We start from the raw sequence: 20,417 nt of genomic DNA, 5'->3' as shown, positions 1-20,417 counted from the left end.
TCTTGGCGAATAATTTTCACTCTATTGAATTGGAGAATGTGATTATCAATATTAGTCTAGATATGCATTTGAATTTACATAAATATCATACAAGTTCCCAGCTATTTTCTCATTAGTTCTTTTTTTCAGTTTCTGATTTGTTGTTTTTACTAATTAAACATCTTCTCGGTCCACAGAGAAATCAGGCTCATCAGGTTTAAACAACTGGGGCATCTTTAAGCTGGAGGACGCAGAATCAACTTTAACTTCCTGATGAGTCCCTCTTCTAGTATTTGCAGCAAATTTTAAAGCCAAAATTGTGGCTTCTAGATGCTGAACATTGTTTGCATCGTCGATTGATAACCTCTCACCACTCACGTTCCCGTAATCTCCATCTGCTAGCTCATTGCAATGGTAATACCTTTCCTCTGGGATTGAAATGTAAGCGAGGCTCTCTCTTGCAGCCAACTCTTTGGCCATCCTTCTTTTCTGACATCTTCTCCAAACAGATTGAATCAAGCAAGCAGCCCATGTCCTCCATTGGTGAGAATAGTGCCTGAAGCATGCTGTAGCTTCTTGCTTTGAAGTCTCTTGAATTGTTGTGCAACAAATTTAAGTTCTTCAGCTTGAAGTGCAAAAGCTTCGACGTCAGAAAGAGCTCTGACAGTCCTAGTTGAAGAAGGCAGGTTTCCACTAGAATTGGGCATTAAGGCCCATGTCAATAATTCCTCACCGCAGAAGTCACCAGGTCTAAGGGTGATGGAGTTGAAGAATCCAGATCTTCCTCCATTAGTCGTTGAGCTCTCCAATTGTCCTCTAATTATAAAAAGCATCTCATTTGCTGGATCACCTTCTTGAAATATATAGGTTCCCTGAGTACTCAAAGAAGAGACAAGGCGTTCACATATGGCATCAAGTAGCTGTTCATCCATTTGTGAGAAAAATGGGACCTATGCAATGAAAGAAGGAAAATATGGATTTAAGAATATTTTTAGAGAATAAATGGCAATCTATCCATGCTGCATGATGATTCCTTTAAAGAGATCAGATGATCATGTAAACTAACCAAGAAAAATATTCTGTCATATCAAAGTCAGGATGAGGGTTACAAATGAATTAGCCGTGTACTTGCTACAATTGCAACCTCAATGGGGAATATGCCTCCCAGGTGCAAAGAAGCAAGTTCCAGGTTGACTAGCAACATACATCTTTGCACTTATGGAGATACTTCAGCTGAACAAAAATCCAAGTATATGTGGTGCGTGTAACAGAACACCTTTCTTGAATCGCAAACAGCTATATTTACTGATGGTTCACACAGCTATTTCAGGTGTATTATCCTCTAAATATTAAATCATCAACAATATATCAGAAAAAGAAACCAGGATAAATAACTGTTATCCCAAAATAGTCCAAGAGGGGGGGTGAATTGGACTTTAACAATTTTTTGGCCCTTGCTTGTAGCCTAATGAAAAATTGTGGCTTTATTCAACTAGGTGCTTCTCTACATATAATGAAAGTAATATGTGTATCAACAATGTATTCCTAAGTTGCAATTCAAGCCTCAATCACTATTTATAGCATTATCTAACAGAACATGCATCATACAATATACAACTAATTTCTCAACTCACTCAATATGTCCTCAAGTTTATCAATTCAATCTATTCAACCAACATTCAATATCATATATAAAAGGAAAAATTTAAATTGCACAAAAGTAAGGAGATCAAAGTTAGAGAGATCAAACACAATGATTTTTATAGCGGTTCGGCTTAACTAGCCTACATCCACTCTCTCATAGAACCCTCTTTGAGTCTTCTCTCCACTATTTGCTCTTTTGAAGGCAAGAGACCAAAAGCCCTTTACAACTTTTCAACACCAAGCTTTTACCAAGGTAGCTTGAAACCTTCGCAAGTGCTATCTCAAGCACTTACTCTCTCAAGCTTCAATAGGTGCTTGTACAACCTCTCTTAAATGCAATTCAATGTTGTAACACTCACTCTTACTCAATACAAATCAAAATATAAAGAAGAGATGAGTTGATTTGCCCATGTAGCTCAAAGACTTTAAAGCTCTTGAATGAAAGCAATAAATGAAAAATCAAAGTTGGAGTTCAAATGTAAGCTTTCATCAAGTGTAAATGAAGTAAAGAATGTGTATTTATAGTCCCAAATCATTTTAGACCGTTTAAAACCTTTTTGGAACGTTTACACACTGCCCAGGACAAAATGACCGTTATTTTGTCCTTTTGTGCGAAGTTGAGCAGCTCTGATCATTTAGCAAACTAATGAAATTTTAGTAGCAGTCAATAAACTGGTTAGTAAACTAATGTTTTTAGCAAACACATTAGCAAACTAAAAATTTTAGCAAACCAGTTAGCAAACTAAGTCAACAACTGCATGTCTCAACTTGCAATATTGAATAAAATGATTTAGACCTTATTAAAAATGTTCCAATAGTAGTGTCCAAGGTCATGATGAGAAGAAGTAATCAGAAAATAAAATTTCATTTTTGAGCTCCATTTGACTAAATACTCATCTATTGTTTTCACATAAGACCTAAGACTCAATCTCTAATTCTATGACTTTCATACCTTTTCTTTGAGTCTTGGCTTTCATAGTCTTGTTCTTTTCTCATTTTGGATTTGTCTTGAAATGCCTTTGAGTATCATTTCTCCTTAGATGTAACTTCAAGAATTCTTTATGAATAAGACAAAGAATCTACACATCACTTTAAAGTTGGGTTAGATAGATTCCCTTTGAGTTTTGTTATCATTAAAATCAATGCTCATTTTGAGCTACACGGGGTCAACAATCTCCCCCTTTTTGATGATGACAAAACTCAATTGAATCAACAATCAAAAATAAAAGTGTGTGAAAATGTATGTGAGTATGTGAATCCAAGCAGTATAGTATACCGAAAAAGCTCCCCCTAAATATATGCACATAATTTCCAAGAAATCTATTTTCTGTACATAAGCTCCCCCTGAGTTTATGCTATAAGGCATATTCACAATATTCTCAAAAAATAATATTCATATAAACATACTTCCATTTGTCACAAGTATAAACACAAGTAAAAAACACATATCCATATCCATCCTATAAACACATATTCACATATCCATATCCATCCTATTCACATATCCATATCCATCAACAAAAGTATAAATACTCATCCATATCCATCCTATTCTCCCCTTTTTTGTCATCAATAAAAAAGGAAACAGGAGAAAATAACCCAAAAAGAATCATGTTAGCCCAAATGTAAACGCAGTAAGGGGAACAGTAGCAAACTAAAAACCAATAGTAGCAAACAGACTAATAAACTAAAATTGCATATAGGAAACTAAAAATCCAGATTAGATGGGAATCATTTTAGTCTTTTGCTTTTGCGAGTGGATTTGGAAGGCATCAACTTCTTCCTGGTTGGTTTAGCAGCAGGAGGCTGAGATTCTTGGTCAGCCAATTGATTATCCTTCTGTGGCTCATCTTCATCAGATGGTGGTTGAAGAGCAGCAGCTAGGGATTGGTAGGGATTTGATACAGTCGACTTAGTTCTTTTTCTACCTTTCTTGGCTGCAGGGGCAGCAGCTGCAGATAGTTGAGATGGAGCACTCGCTTGGTGATCCTTTAGAGAAGCTTCCTTCTGTTGCGTAGGGGCAGCAGCAGTTTCAACAGGTGGTGCACTTGGAGGTTCAACAGGTAGCTCACCTTCAGGTTCTACAACCTTTTCACCATCATGCTCAGTAGGTACACCAATTGTAGGACCAATTTTAGGTTCAATGACCTGGTCACTAGCATGCTCAACAGGGGCTTCTACTGCAGGTTCAAGCTCAGGTTCAGCTACTTGGTCACTTTCATGTGCCACAGCAGCTGGAGACTCGCCAACCTTATTACTTTCACCCTGATCAGCAAAGACTTGAGTAGCAGCCTCAACTTTAGTTGGGAAACCAGTTTCCTTGGCCTGCTGAAGATCCACAATTAGCCTTTTTAATTCCTCATTTTGAGTAAGCAGGTGACTCACTTTGTAGTCAACCACATCCACAAATTTTCTCAAAAGTTCAATGGACTGATGAGTTGAGCTAAACTGATCATTAACAGCAGCTTTTAGCCCTTGAAGCTCACTCATAAATTCATTTGTAGAATCGGAACCTACCTTAGCTAAGGAAGAACCACCCTTTTCAAACCTTTTCTTTCTTCCATCAGTGTCAGAGTGAATTTCTCTAAGCACAATCAAATCAGTCCTAGAACTTTCCTTAAAGACATTTATATTCAGCTCTTTAAACACAGCAGTCAAGAGATGTGCATAAGGCAGTTTTCCAATCCCATAAGCTTTGCACATGTTCTTGAAAATCAAATAAGCCAAATTCATCCTTACTTTGTTAACAATGTGCCACATAATACACATGTCCAGGTGACTCAAATAACCATAGCTACCAGATTTAGGACAGAAAATGTAGTTCACCATACTGTGAATGATTTTGATATGTTGAAAAGCTTTTGTGCTAGTGGACTTTTCATTTGTGGCAGTGTTAGCGGGAAACACTTCGTTTTCTAACTCAACCAAATTAAAGCCTGCCACCCTAGCAACATCCTTATGTGTGGAAATTTTATTTCTATCATTAGGCAAGTTCAAAGCCGTAGCTATCATTTCAACAGAGACACCATATACACCGTCATTCAAAACAACCTCAAATTTGTCCTCATCATCAACTGTTCTTAAAGACCTATAGAAATCTTGAACAAGCCTAGGGTAATATGCATGTGTACATTCACAAACATCCATCCATCCTTGAAACTCAAAAAGTTCTTTGAATCGAAAATTTACCTGACCAAAGTACTCCCATTTGATAAATTTACAATCTAGCAGCGCCTTATCCACTGAGCCCGAAGATTTGGCAGCGCCATTTTTGCGTTTGGTACCAATCCCTCGCACTTTTCGCTTCTTTTTCTTTTCTGGTGCCGATACAGTGGGTTCGACAGGCGTGGATGGGTCGGAATATGCACTGGTTGATTTCGATTCAGGTAAGTTCTTCTTTCCCTTCAATTTCTTTCGTATTGTGGCGACAGGGATATCGTCGGAGGCTGATGAGGATGACGAAGCAACAGCAGCAACAGGGGATTTGTGTTTTGCGCGAGCCATCAACACAAAAAAAAATGGTGAAATCTGACAATGGCTTTTCGGTAAGTGAAGAACGAAGAAGAGAAAAGAGAGATGAGCGGATAGATGAGAATGGGTTTGTTTTGCCGGAAAGAAAATGGGTTTGTTTTGGAGGTGAAATGTCGTGAATCAATGCAGAGGAGAGAGAAGGTGACGGTTTCTTGTGGCAGAGGATTTAAGTTCTCTTGAGTCCCACGCTTTTCTATTCCAGTGTACTTTATCTGAACCTTTTTTTTTTTTTTATTTCAAACAAGTCTATCTATCTTTATATGCACAAATATATATTTCTACATGTCTGACACAGCACTGAGAATGTGATATCAAATGTGAAAAGATAAGTGCATTGCTGGACACGCAGAGAATTTCAAGCACAATCGCCTTTTGGTTTGAAATTTGAACAGTACATGATATAGCAAACTAATTTTAGTCACGCAACATTAGCATACAACTTAGTAAACTAATTTCTCGAGTACACAAACAAGTTAGCTAATGTTCTCTAGAGATTTCTCAGCAAACTTATATCGCAGCAAATCACTCACACATTGGATAAAATGCAAATATATGAGATTACTATGACTTAAATTTCAAGCAAGTGGTTCACACATACCAATTTCCCTTCTAATTTTACAAAAGGTTTCTTCATTAAGTGGTTTTGTAAAAAGGTCAGCAAGTTGATTTTCAGAGACAACAAACTCTATTTTGATATTTCCATTTTGAACATGATCTCTAATAAAATGATGTCTGATCTCAATATGTTTTGTTCTTGAATGTTAGACTGGATTTTTGATCAAGTTTATGGCACTTGTGTTGTCACACCTAATTGGAACAAGATTATATTTTAAACCAAAATCTTCCAATTGTTGTTTCATCCATAAAATTTGAGCAACACAACTACCAGCAGCTATATATTCTGCCTCAGCTATAGATCAAGCTACTGAAGTTTGTTTCTTACTGTGCCAAAAAACTAGTGCAAGACCAAGAAATTGACAAGTAACTGAAGTACTTTTTCTATCCAATCTACTTCCAGCAAAATCGGAATCACTATAACCAATAACATTAAATGATTCACATTTTGGATACCATAAACCAATTGAGTGTGTGCCAATGAGATATCTAAAGATCCTTTTAACTGCACTTAGATGGGATTCTTTAGGACATGATTGAAATCTTGCACACATACAAACACTAAAGTGTATGTCTGGTCTAGATGCAGTAAGGTACAAAAGAGAGCCAATCATACCTCTATAAAGCTTGGTATCCACTTCTTTACCTTTTTCATCATTGTCCATTTTTATTGTTGAACTCATAGGAGTGCCCATGCTCTTCAAATCTTCCATTTTAAATTTCTTTAGCATATCCTTGATGTACTTTGATTGATTTATGAAGATGCCATCTTTCATTTGCTTAATTTGAAGTCCAAGGAAGAATGTGAGCTCACCCATCATGCTCATTTCAAATTCATTCTGCATAATCTTAGAAAATTTCTTGCAAAGAGATTCGTTAGTAGCACCAAAAATTATATCATCAACATAAATTTGCACAATGAGCATATCATTATGATGCTTTTTAACAAAAAGTGTTGTGTCCACTTTGCCTCTTTGGAAATCATTTTGTAAAAGGAATTTACTAAGCCTTTCATACCATGCTCTAGGAGCTTATTTTAAACCATATAAAGCTTTAGTAAGTTTATAAACATGATTTGTATGCTCATGATTTTCAAAGCCCGGAGGTTGTGCAACATACACTTCCTCATCAATATAACCATTTAAAAATGCACTCTTGACATCCATTTGGTAAAGCAAAAAATCCTTGTAACATGCAAAGGCACACAACATTCTAATAGCTTCAATTCTAGCAACCGGTGCAAAGGTTTCATCAAAATCAATTCCTTCCTCTTGGTTGTAGCCTTGAGCCACTAGTCTAGCTTTGTTCCTGACAACATTGCCTTTTTCATCCATTTTGTTTCTAAAAACCCATTTAGTACCAATGATAAAATGATCTTTTGGTATAGGCACTAAATTCCAAACTTTATTTCTCTCAAATTGATTTAGTTCTTGCATGGCAAGAATCCAACTTTCATCATTTTGAGCATCTTCAAAACATTTAGGTTCAATCTGTGAAACAAAAGCAACATTACCAAAATATCTTCTCAATTGTGCTCTAGTCATCATCCTCTGAGATGGATCATCAATAATGTCTTCTTGGGGATGATTTCTATGGAATCTCCATTCTTTAGGTAAATCTTCATATTGGGGCTCATTTACTTGTAATTCTTTCAAATTTGGCATTCCTTCATTGATTTGATCATCATTGGCATTATGGACATCTATTGTAGTATCTCCTTGAGTTTCTTCATCTTTGTCATCAATTTGTTCCGTTTATTGACTTGATATTATATTTTCTTTTCCAAATACCTGCTCATTGTTATCATCACAAACATTTTTCCTTCTAATAGAAGGGTTAGTCTCATCAAACAAAACATGAATAGTTTCTTCAATAACTAAAGTTCTTCTATTGAATACTCTATAGGCTTTACTCTTTGTTGAATACCCAAGAAAGATTCCTTCATCGGATTTAGCATCAAATTTCTTTAAGTTATCTTTCTTGTTATTTAAAATATAACACTTACAACCAAATGCTTTGAAATATGAGATATTTGGTTTTCTTCCTTTCCATAGCTCATAAGGGGTCTTTTTCAAAATTGGTCTAATCAAAACTCTATTCAAAACATAGCAAGATGTATTGACAGCTTCAACCCAAAAGCACTTTGGCAAATTATTTTCACTCAACATAGTTCTAGTCATTTCTTGTAAAGTCCTATTTTTCCTTTCTACTACCCCATTTTGTTGTGATATTTTAGGAGCTGAAAAATTATGGTTGATTCCATATTTATCATAATATTTCTCAAATAAATGATTTTCAAATTCAGTTCCATGGTCACTTCTTATAGATGAGATGCAAAAGCCTTTTTCATTTTGAACCATTTTACTAAAAGAGGTGAATTTTTCAAAAGTTTCATCTTTGTGAGCAAGAAAAAATGTCTATGTATATCTTGAATAGTCATCAACAATAACTAAAGCATATGACTTCCCACCAAGACTAGTAGGAGTTACGGGTCCAAATAAATCAAGATGAAGCAATTCTAATGGCCTAGTGGTAGACACAATATTGTTTTATTTAAAAGATGCTCTAGTATGCTTTCCTAGTGCACATGCTCTACATTGAAATTCATTTTCATAATTAATCTTAGGAAGACCATTAACAAATTCTTTCTTAGACAATTTTGAGAGAGCATGCATGCTTGCATGACCCAGTCTTCTATGCCACAAATAACTAGAGTTATCAAGAGATACTAGACATGTACCATGATTAGTTTCAAAATTATACATGTCAAGCAAGTAAACATTATTGGATCTATTTGCAATGAACAGTGTGTCATTATCTAAGTTATTGATTGTACATAGAGAAAAAGTAAACTTTACCTCAAAACCTTTATCACACAGTTGGCTTACACTTAGCAAGTTGTATTTCAATCCTTCAACAAGCGACACATCTTCAATACAAGGTTTGGTTCCAATTGTGCCATTTTCAATTATTTTTCCTTTTCCTTTATCTCCAAATTTTACATATCATCCATCTGTCATTGTGATTTTTGAAAACTTTTCCTTTTCACGGGTCATGTGCTTTGAACAACCACTATCTATATGCCATTTATCACTTTCCTTCATCCCTTTGAAACAAACCTGAAATTTAATCATTAAGCTTTAGGTACCCAAGCAACTTTGGGTCCTTGGGGGTTAGTGGCCTTAGGTAAGGTTCCCCTTGGTACCCATACCTTCTTTACCTTAAGACGACCTTTCCTAAATGCACAAGAACTAATCATATGACCTCTTTTGTTGCAATAATAACATGTAACATTAGGCAAGGAAGATGTAGATGCTTTAATGAAATGATTCTTATATTTGTCATAGTTCATGAAACCATCAGAACCAATTCCATACTTTTCATTTGAAATTCTTTGGTTTCCAAGAAGTATATCTAGAGTTTCTTTTCCTTTTTAAATTTAGCCAAATCATTTGTCAAGGATTCTACTTTAGTTTTAAGAACTTTATTTTTCTCAATGAACATTTCACAAGTTTCTTTTGAGATTTTCAACTCTAAATCTAGTTCTTTAAACAAAGCAATTTGTCCTTTGTAAAATTCATTTTCTTTATGCACATTGGACATGGCAATATTTTGTGATCTCAATGATTCAATTTCTAAATTCATTTTAGTGCACTTTCTCTTGTAATTTCTATATTCATCATATACTCTAGCAAATGCAAGTTCAAGTTCTTCTACATTAGGAGATTCATAAGAATTTACCTCATTGTCACTTTCTTCTTCCTTTTGTGAACTCTCGACTTTCTCTTCAAGTGCCATCATACAAAGAAGAGCAGTTTCTTTGTCACTTGATTCATCATTTGAAGATTCTTCACTGTTGCTCCATACTACTTTCATAGCTTTCTTGCTCCTATCTTCTTTTCCTTTCTTCTTTTTGAGTAATGGACATTTGGGCTTGATATGTCCAGGTTTGTGACACTCATAACATACAACTTCTTCTTTTGAATCTCTGAAATGTTTATCCTTGGGAGTATACTTTTTCAAGAATTTCTTGTATTTGCTTCCTCCCTTCTTGAAAGCTCTTTTGAATTTTCTTGCAAGCATAGCCATTTCATCATCATCATCACTTGAAGCACTTGAGTTGTCACTTGAGTCAACTTTGAATGCAACTCCTTTCTTCTTATCTTCATCCTTGTTTGACTTGAGAGCAATGCTTTTCTTCTTCTTTTGCTCATTTTCAACTTCATCTTTTTTATATACCATTTCATGTGCAATGAGAGATCCAATGAGTTCATCATAAGTGAATGTTTTGAAATCCTTAGTATCTTGGATAACTGTTGTTTTTGCTTCCCAAGATTTTGGAAGTGATCTAAGAATTTTCTTCACAAGTTCAGCTTCCTCAAATTTTTTACCAAGTGCTTTGAGAAGATTTACAAGATCGGTAAACCTTGTACTCATATCCGCAATTGATTCTCCTGGCCTCATTTCGAATAACTCATAATCTCGAATAAGAAGGTTTGCTTTGGACTCTTTGACGACATCCGTTCCTTCATAAGTGACTTCAAGCTTATCCCAAATCTCCTTAGCAGATTGACATCCTGAAACACGATTGTATTCATTAAGGTCAAGTGAGCAATGCAAAATATTAATAGCTTTAGCATTTATAGAAATTTTCTTCCAATCATTGTCATCATATTCATCTTCATGTTTTGGAACTTTTGTAGTTCCTGGACCATTCTTTTGAGGAACATATGGACCATTTTTAATAATTCTCCATACATCAATATCTACAGATTGTATGAAATTTCTCATTCTTACTTTCCAAAATGAATAATTAGTGCCATTGAAAAGTGGTAGTCTAGTAATTGAGTAGCCTTCAGCTAGTGGTGCGGATATACCGGCAGTATTGCTAGATGAACCGGCCATTATGGATCACTCTAAGGTTGTAACACTCTAAGCAAGAGAGACAAGCTCTGATACCAATTTGTTGTCCCAAAATAGTCTAAGAGGGGGGGGTGAATTGGACTTTAACAATTTTTCGGCCCTTGATTGTAGCCTAATGAAAAATTGTGGCTTTGTTCAACTAGGTGCTTCTCTACATATAATGAAAGTAATATGTGTTTCAACAATGAATTCCTAAGTTGCAATTCAAGCCTCAATCACTATTTATAGTATTATCTAACAGAACATGCATCATACAATATACAACTAATTTCTCAACTCACTCAATATGTCCTCAAGTTTATCAATTCAATCTATTCAACCATCAATATCATGTATAAAAGGAAAAATTTAAATTGCACAAAAGTAAGGAGGTCAAAGTTAGAGAGATTGAACACAATGATTTTTATAGTGGTTCGGCTTAACTAGCCTACATCCACTCTCTCAAAGAACCCTCTTTGAGTCTTCTCTCCACTATTTGCTCTATTGAAGACAAGAGACCAAAAGCCCTTTACAACTTTTCAACACCAAGCTTTTACCAAGGTAGCTTGAAACCTTCACAAGTGCTATCTCAAGCACTTACTCTCTCAAGCTTCAATAGGTGCTTGTACAACCTCTCTTAAATGCAATTCAATGTTGTAATACTCACTCTTACTCAATACAAATCAAAATACAAAGAAGAGATTAGTTGATTTGCCAATGTAGCTCAAAGACTTTAAAGCTCTTGAATGAAAACAATAAATGAAAAATCAAAGTTGGAGTTCAAATGTAAGCTTTCATCAAGTGTAAATGAAGTAAAGAAGATGTATTTATAGTCCCAAATCATTTTAGACTGTTTAAAACCTTTTTGGAACGTTATACACACTGCCCAAGACAAAATGGCCGTTATTTTGTCCTTTTGTGCGAAGTTGAGCAGCTCTGATCATTTAGCAAACTAATAAATTTTAGTAGCAGTCAGTAAACTGGTTAGTAAACTAATGTTTTTAGCAAACACATTAGCAAACTAAAAATTTTAGCAAACCAGTTAGCAAACTAAGTCAACAGCTGCATGTCTCAACTTGCAATATTGAATAAAATGATTTAAACCTTATTAAAAATATTCCAATAGTAGTGTCCAAGGTCATGATGAGAAGAAGTAATCAAAAAATAAAATTTCATTTTTGAGCTCCATTTGACTAAATACCCATCTATTCTTTTCACATAAGACCTAAGACTCAATCTCTAATTCTGACTTTCATACCTTTTTTTTGAGTCTTGGCTTTCATAGTCTTGTTCTTTTCTCATTTTGAATTTGTCTTGAAATACCTTTGAGTATCCTTTCTCCTTAGATGTAACTTCAAGAATTCTTTATGAGTAAGACAAAGAATCTACACATCACTTTAAAGTTGGGTTAGATAGATTCCCTTTGAGTTTTGTTATCATCAAAATCAATGCTCATTTTGAGCTACACGGGGTCAACAATAACATACACGACGAACAAGGGCCAGACATAAATGTTGCTGAATTTCTCGTCAAAGATCCAATGGCAGTGAATGCAATATAGATTCTTCATGAACTCCTCTCGTAGCAAGCCATTTGTACTGAACAAACCGACGTACGCGTTCCTGCAAATCTGGAGGTAATTGGCGATGCCTCATCCACTCCTCTGTATCTCTTCGCTTAATCCTCCACTCTTCAACTCTCACCGTCATAGACTGCAAATTAGTCTTCAACAAAGGGAACAAGAAAATAATTATCAAAACTAGTATATGCAACCATTTTCATTTATAACGATAATCTATCAGCAAAAATAAGCTTACATACTCCAAAACACATCAAAAACAAATTGTGGTTGTTGTCCACGTAGTGAGAAATTGAATAAATGAACACAAGGAACTCTTTGAAAACTTGAACCTAATCTTAGCACATTTATAACCTGGACGCCAACTTTCCTCTAAAAAATTAAATCAAAAAGATAAATTATAATAATTCAATTCTCCACATAGACACAAATAAATTTAAAATTTTTATTTCTTTTCCGCTTTTCATTGGGAAATCAAATCAATAACAAAGATCTCCTTGAAGAACTTCAAACTGTAATATCATATAACATAACATTGGACTGGGTTGGAGTAAAGCTGAAATTTTGAATCAATTTTTCATCCATTCTCCTAAACCATCCCAGCTTGATTACTATCATAATTATGAGAGAAATCCAATGTTGCAATTTTTTTTTTATGCTTCAGCAATGGCATTGGACAAGTCTTTGATAACAGAGCATGAAAACCTTCAGTTGCCTGAATCAGTTAAAAAACAGGTTATCTAGAACATTCCAATACGGCTTTGTTAAAAGCCACTATATTCCCGCTGCCTTTATTGAAGAGCAATCCAGACAAATGCAGTCATCCAAATGCCCAAACACTTCAGAATCATATTCCGAGTAATCTAGTGCTACAAAGTCATTGCAATAGAGTGTTATCAATAGGCCTCTCCATGTTTACCACTTTAAGTGCCGTGGAATCCACTAACCAATACATGGAAAGCATAGAATAGAGTGGGAGAGCCAACTTTCCAGCAGTTCAACTTTCCTCATGTTTTTGAATTTTCCTCATCATGGAATATAAATGGGATTAACACAGAATAGGAAGCTTAAAATTTTATTTAGGAATTTTAATTTTTATAGAATTAGAAATTTTAAAGAGTTTTTATTGTTTACAAATTTTATTATTATTAGGTCTATTATTTCTTAATTTATCTTATTTAGTATTTCTAATTAGAGTTGAATTAGGGTTTTTATTCCTAATTTGAGTAGGTTTATAAACTCTATAAATAGAGCTAATTTTCTATTATTTAGTAGCTTTGACTATGATTATTATTGAGATTAAATAAAATTATTAAAAATTAATTCTCTTTTCCAATGATTGGTCCTTATTTATTCTTTTTTCTTTGTTTGTTCTACATCAATTTTAGTATCAGAGCCTAAGATCGAGCTAAATTTCCATCACTTTTTGCAAAATTACCAGACTTCCCATTCAAGTCTTCCCATTCCTTAGATTCCCACTGGTGTTTTTGTCCTTCAAAAATTTTCCTTACTGTCTACGGTTCAAAAAAAAAAAAAAGTCAAAAATCAGAAGAGCCCCGCAACTCGCTATCAGCTGATTTGTCTCTTCGCATCGTTGGAACTTCAGTCCGACGCCCCTAGAGCTTTAACCCGACAGATCGGGTATTTGAATCAGCTTCCACACCCAACAAGCTCACCCAGCCTTATTGTGAGCCTACAAGCAACAGATTTGGCCCCAGCAACAACCCACATCACATAGCCACATCAGCTTGTCACTTCAACACCACATCACCTACCATCACTGCCATGTCATCACTGCCACATCAGCAAAATTTTAAGAGTTTCTCTTGCTAAGTTCGACATCCTGCATTTGATTTTATAGCTCATTTTCAGCAGAAACAACTCTTAAAAGCTGAATTCTGAGTTTTTTTTTCTCAAAGTATGTTTTCTTAATTCAAATGCCATGGAAACTTATATTGAAAGCCTAGAAGAGGAGATCAATTACTACAAAAATGTTTTCGAAGAAATTAATTATTACTAATATCTCTATGTCATTGGATTGATAATTATAGTTATATACGTGATCGTGAAAGATGTTCTTTCTTACATAGTGAATATCGAGAAGTTAGACAGATTTTACTAGATAAGGAAAGGGAATATCAAAATTTACAATAATTCTTTCAAGTTAAGGAAAGAGACCTTGAAGAATGTATAAAAAAACTTGTGATTTCAGGTGTGAAAAACTTGAAAGTACAGCTTGATAAGTTATCAAAAGTAGAAGTACAGGTTGATGAGTTATCAAAAATAGAGCTTAATAAGTTATTGGTAGCTGTGCAAAAACTTAAAGAAGAAATTAAAGCTATAAAGCAAGAAAAGAAGCTTGACTTTGAAGATGAACGAAAAGAAAAATTCGCAGAGCAACTTGAAAATAAAAATGAGAAACAAAACAAACAACCTGAAGAAGCTAAGTTTGAAAAGTCTGAAATTGAAAGATCCAAAATTTTGATTGTTGAACCTTTAACTATTGAAGAGCTTATTCCAGAGCATGGAGTTGGTCAAGCAGGGGAAACTCCAATTGAATTGAAGAAAATCAACTTGTGAAGCCAACAAAAGAATTTGAAAATTGGAATCTTGTTCCTAAGGGCTTTTCAACAATTATTTTTATTGATTTTACCTATCCAGATGTCTCCAAGAATACAAAAGAGAGTGTAAACTTTTTCCAATCAATTTTGTTGCTACCGTCCAAGAAAATTGTACTGTGTGTTCTCCGTATCTGGTTTGTAATCATTCAGTACTTCAAGACTCGAGGATGAGTTTTTTTTCCAACCAAAGGAGAATAATGCAGAATAGGAAGCTTAAAATTTTATTTAGAAATTTTAATTATTATAGAATTAAGAAATTTAAAAAGTTTTATTATTTACGAATTTTATTATTCTTAAGTCTATTATTTCTTAATTTATCTTATTTAGTATTCCTAATTAGAGTTGAATTAGGGTTTCTATTCCTAATTTGATTAGAGTTGTAAGCTCTATAAATAGAGTTAATTTTCTATTATTCAGTAGCTTTGACTATGATTATTATTAACATTAAATGAAATTATTAAGAATTAGTTCTCTTTTCGAAAGATTGGTTCTCATCTATTCTTTGTTCTTTGTTTGTTCTACATCAAGGATCTAGCACAGAAATAATCATTCAGGATGAACATTCAAAAAAATATAACATGTTATTTGGTAGTTGGTAACAAACATGTTTTTCAACAACACCTATATTAATGTTTCCTACAAAAAAGGTTATGATAAATGGTAATTGGAACCACATCCTCGTATTCCTTTGGTCCTTTATCCATTACCAAGTGGGGAAATTACACAGAGGGAGTAATGAGGGAAAAAAAATACCAAAAGGGGGTTACATATAATTTATTTACCAAAAGGGGATGGGAAGTGCTGAGTTGGCGGAGAGAGAGAGGCAGACTCTAGTATAAGTAGCGACTAAGGGGTTAAAAAAAAAAATACAAGGACTGAAATGAAGAAAAAAGTTGGCAGAAGGGCAGTGGCATTAGGTGCCACCCAAGGTAATGACCAACTGCCAAATTCTTCTGCCTCGGTCAGCGCGCGTGGACTAGACTGAAATGCAATTTGCTGGACTGAAATAAAAAAAAAGGGCAGAATGCACAGGCAGCCAGTAGGTGCTACCAAAGGCAGCACCCAGCTGCCAGATTCTCCAGTATTCTCTCGGTCAGCACGCTGTGTCATCTTGTCCTGATCAGTGTGTTGATTAGGTAGACTATAGTATAAGTAGCGACTAAGTAAAAAAAAAAAGTTTTATCGATTCCATACCTCCTATTTGCCCAATAAAATTAAACATTATTGATAACGTCATCATCATTCCTCAATTTTATGCAAGCCCAATTCAAAACACCTCTGTTTAGTTTGAGTTTCCTAAAAATGATACGCTCAATGAATTCGCGTTGTTCTACCAGGGAAATTGTTCGTACTATGCCTATCACGAGATTTACAAATTTTAATCTACAATCAATACTTAGCACAGCTGATCTACCCTCACAATAATCGTATCCATCACCCATAATAATATCACCATCCCAGTACCCAGTACCATAACGTGGAATTGACATCTTCACATGTAAAAATAGCATTTCTTACAATTTATAATGTAAATCTTTTTTTTTACTTAGTCGCTACTTATCCTAGAGTCTACCTGATCAACACACTGATCGGGATAAGACAACACAGCGCGCTGACTAAGAGAAGACTGGATAATCTGGCAGTTGGGTGCTGCCTGCACATTCTGCAATTTTTTTTTTCATTTCAGTCCAGCAAATTACATTTCAGTCCAAAATTAATTATATTTCAGTCTAGTCCATGCGTGCTGACCGAGAGAGGAGAATCTGGCAACTGGTCACTACCTTGGGTAGCACCTACTGCCACTGCCCTTCTAACAATTTTTTTTTTCATTTCAGTCCTTGTAAATATTTTTTTTTACCCCTTAGTCGCTACTTATGCTAAAGTCTGCCTCTCTCTCTCTGCCAACTCAGCACTTCCCACCCCCTTTTGGTAAATAAATTGTGTGTGTATTGTTTTTTTTTCTCATTACTCCCTCTAGGTAATTTCCCCTTACCAAGTTGATTCACTCTATACAATCATTTTAGCTAACTTTGGCTTTGCATAATAAATTTCAGAAACAACTTTAAAAATAGCTGATTAGAGACACGACTCTGCCAATAACAGTAAATCATACATTTGACTCTTGTCACCTTGAGGACTTAAACTTTTCAAATTAATAATCATAGATGCACCCAGAAAATTGAGAGAGAGAGAGAGAGAGAGAGAGAGAGAGAGAGAGAGAGAGAGAGAGAGACAAACAATCTATCATTTTTACATATTAGGTAGTAATTAGTTTTCTGTTTCTTGTAGATGCATGTGCCAAACAAGTCCACACATCTATTGCACTGCAAATCTTCCATGCTAATTATGGATGGCTACCATACCAGGTATTACAGTAACAATAACAATGAAATTGTGGAGGTAGTATGATGTACCTGCATGTTGCCAATCAACTGTGCTGAGAGAACTAAACCAAGAATACATGTAATGATGCAGAAGATGTTCTCACCAACAAATGTGCTTGTCTCCAAAGTTTGTGCATATGAGCTGCCAACAGAATAAGAAGGATGTTTCACCATGAACAATAAAATCAAAATCATAAGAAAAACAACATGCAATATATCACTTAGACATAAGGATGAAAAAATGATTGAATATGTGGAATCCTTACATGAGACTAAATTTGCTAAGGATAATCTACAGTGGGATGTCTATACAAAAAAATTTTGACTTGTAGCAATTACCATTGCATTATTGAAATTAGAACTGCAGAAACTAATGCCACTTTCATATTTATTCTAAATATTCTTTCAAAAAGAAAAACTAAGCAGCTTGTGATTTTGCAAGTGATAAATCTGAATTCATGTGAATGACCATCAGCTCAACCAATGTCACAGAAAATTACATATAGAACTCTCAGTTTCCTTTAATGCAATCTGTGAGCAAAAGACTCCTGTTTTCTGTTTTCTGTTTTCTTGACAGAGTAGCTGATACTGAATCCCAAGGAATCCATTTTAACTATGATCACTGAACCTAATTCATGTAGACAAATACTAGATCTTTTCTAGATCCATATCGAACTACTTTTCTTCACATATTAAACTACTATATTAGTCCCTTGTTATACTTTCAAATTTTAATCCCTGACTAGCATCCTATATGACCTTAGATTGTATATCAATGTCATAAAAATTCCTAACCTCATCCTGTGCATTTGACTTGTGAAGCATCCCATGTGTACCAGAAATATCAAAGCGGCATTACCACATAGGATGCTACTACATATGGTATATTATGCAGGTGCATGTAGGATTATTTGCATCCAAATAAGATATCTTCCACATAAATAAATTTAGAAATGAATGATTACATATTTATTTATGAAGTCTTTAAGATATAAACCTAAATAATGCCAAACAAAAAGATGAACTGAAACATAATAGTTATTTTATAAAATTAATTAAGGTAAAGATAAACCAAACTGAGGATAAATGTAGCACAGAATCTACATACAAAACAAGCTATCAGTTCATAGACTACAACATGGCACTTGCTGAATCTCATACCTTAAATTTCTTAAGCCCCACCACAGACAATATAAGTACTTATTAATAAAAGGTGAGGTAGCAACATCATTTGTAAAAGCACCAGAAAATATTCCAAAGTGAAATAAAATATTGCTGTCATTTGGGTCACAATTAGCAGGAACATGAGTGACATTCCGCCAATATTGACGTTCAAATTTTCCCAAACTGCTACAATCTAGAAAAGGCTCAATGCAACCTAAAGTTCCTGACTTATTCTCCTTTAAACACTCTGACTTCCAGCAGTAGAATTGCCGCCCCAGCGATAACAGGTACCATGAAGCTCCTAACGTCTGCAACAAAAGTAAACATTGACAGCCATTTGAGTTTTAGCAACTAAACAAGGAAAGTAAGCTTAAAAGAAAAAGGGGTGACCTGATGCTTACATGACTAGCAAGCATGTAAAGAAGGAGATTGTATGCAGCGCCTGCCCAAGCAGTCTTGGCAACAAAGCCAGTAGTTTTTACAATACGTTGATGCAAAGGGAAGACAACAAAAATTCTGGGAATATATTGAATAAGAACTATGAGAGACAATGCACTGTTAGTATGATCAGCACTATTATTTCTTGCGGCTGGAATTACTACCCAAATGACAAACTGCAAGGAAGAAGTTTTACAATCACTTAAACCATGGAAGATGGTAAAGTAGCAATTATAGAATTGAAAACAGGGTTTGATAAAGGTTCTTCTCTACGCTCTGCTATCTGTGAGACGCTCAATGCTAACCACAATCTGTCCTAGATTAGAAATTAATCCAAGACCATAACCATTGCATCTCATGGGCTACTAATCTGTATAATGGAAAATTTTAGTTTTGCGTAAATTGAGACTATCTCAATGTTTCCAACCCCTAATTAATTTTCCATACCCGTATTATTCTATTACAAACTACACCTGATTCTTTTGTCTCAGTTCCTTTCTGATTAGGCTCAATTTCTCAAATGGAGCCTATCTGAGGAAGCGGAAGCGCAGCGGCTAGATCGATAACGAAATCGGACTTGAGATAACGCATGGCAATTTCCCTAGAGTCCATGACGAGTTCATCCCATCCGAAAACCCTAGAACTCGGAGCAACAAAAGCTGTACGGAACTTCATGAGAATGTGCAGCGAGAAGAATGCGTTAGCAATAGACCTAAAATAGGTGATCAAGATAGCAAGGCGATTGTCGTTGCTCAAACAGACGCCGTCGGCACCCACATAGGGGAGGAAAAAGAACAGAGGATCGATAAAGAGAGCAATAATGGAAGTTATGAGGAAGACGTAGTTCCAATATGTGACAATGTCGCTGTCCGGATCGAGTATCTGGTAGCGCCATAGGATAAGGAGAGGGTAAGCGTCTGCTGTAGTGCTTGAGGCAGAGAGAGACGGAGAAATGAGGTGTTCACGGAAGCGCTGGAGGTGGCGGAACTTGGAATTTGGGTTGGGGATGAATCTATTCATCTTCCATGGCGGAGTTTTGGGCGGAATTCGGATTCCGCGGAGAGAAGAAAGAGAGGAAAGCAATTTGAAGGAAAGGTGATAATTCGGAGGCGAAGAAACAGTAGAAAAATCATTGCACAGAGAGAGAGGAGGAGGAGGAAGGAGGGTGGAGAGGGATAGAGTGGTGGTGATGATGATGGTTATGGTTGAGATTGAGATGAGAATTTCGCGCGAGACGCGAGAACCACGCGGATTTCGGAGAAAAGATTGGGAACGCGGGAAAGTAAGGTAAAATGGCAAAATTTTTATTTTTTTATTTAGGCCGAGAAAATGAAATTCCTTCAGTGCCTACCCCTATACCGGACCACCAACCGGTTCAGGACTGTAACCGTGAGCCTCCATGATTCAAGTTTTAGTTTTAGTTCTTATTCGATTTATATTTAAATTGAATACTCAGAATTTTTTTAAGTTTTTTTTTAATGTTTTAAATTAAAAAGATAGTTTAACTCAAGATCGTTTGATTTGGTTCTTGTTCAATTTTAATTTGATTCATTTAAATTT

General features: G+C 35.2%; 1 pseudogene; it reads right to left on the bottom strand.

Moving 5' to 3' along the window:
- Positions 1-2: 2 nt before the first annotated feature.
- Positions 3-20,154, bottom strand: LOC110641570 (cyclic nucleotide-gated ion channel 18-like; annotated as a pseudogene).
- Between the last annotated feature and the right edge of the window lie 263 nt (positions 20,155-20,417).

This window comes from Hevea brasiliensis, chromosome 18 (assembly GCF_030052815.1).
Source record: "Hevea brasiliensis isolate MT/VB/25A 57/8 chromosome 18, ASM3005281v1, whole genome shotgun sequence".
NCBI lineage: Eukaryota > Viridiplantae > Streptophyta > Magnoliopsida > Malpighiales > Euphorbiaceae > Hevea > Hevea brasiliensis.
Note: the sequence above shows the minus strand (reverse complement) of the source record. Positions and strands in the feature narration are given on the sequence as shown.